We start from the raw sequence: 931 nt of genomic DNA on the forward strand, positions 1-931 counted from the left end.
TTTTTTTTTACAAGTGGGCGATTTTATCCATTGCCCTTACATGGGTTTAGCATGGTTCTTAACAGCCTTTCAAAGTGGGGCTCTTGGGGTTCCCAACAGAGGGAGGAAGAAAAGCCTGGTTGGGCCCATCCAGGTGATGGTAGTTTGGGGCACCAGCAGTGTCTTTTTTTTTTTTTTCCCCCAGAACTGGGGATTGAACTTGGGCCCTTATGCTTGCCAGGCAAGTGCTTATTCTACTGAGCTATCTCCCCGGCCCCATACCAGCAGTGTCTTAAAGGAGTCCAAAGACTGATTTTATGTTTTCAGAGCTCCCTTTGTTACATGACAGCAACATAATTACTGGGACTCACGCTGCTGCCAGAGTTCTAGGTTAGCTGCTGTGTCACTTTGAAATCAAGACAAAGCTGGGCTTGCCTTCCCAGAGGTGCTGTTTTGAGACTCAGCTGGCACAGGGAATTCCTGTGAATGAATATTTATGTGTAGTAGCCCTTGGGCAAAAATCTGCATTGGTTGAAATTTATAACCATTGATTCAGCTTTGTTCACCAGTGTTTTGGAAATGGCAGTAATTATTTTTGCAGTGAATTATGGATACCATATAGTACTTTGGTGTTATCTGCTTTTCAAAAAAATAAAGATCTTTGGTTCACTCAGTGAAATATATATATATATAAAAGTCAAGGCATTGGCATCCTTGCCTTACCACCACTGCTTGCTGGCTCCCGAATCTGTCACGGACCTGGGGTTTGCCTACCTTCTTTATCTATTCGCATTAACAGAGACATCTTGACTCAGAAGCTGCCCCCAAATCCAGAAGAAAACCATTTATTTATTTATTTATTTATTTATTTGTATTTTTAGGGAAGGATCTACAGGGTGTTCAGGGTCTCACTACTAGATCCAACTCATGGTGATCCACCTGTTTACAGCCT

This window comes from Octodon degus, unplaced genomic scaffold (assembly GCF_000260255.1).
Source record: "Octodon degus isolate 3935 unplaced genomic scaffold, OctDeg1.0 scaffold00007, whole genome shotgun sequence".
NCBI classification, from domain to species: domain Eukaryota; kingdom Metazoa; phylum Chordata; class Mammalia; order Rodentia; family Octodontidae; genus Octodon; species Octodon degus.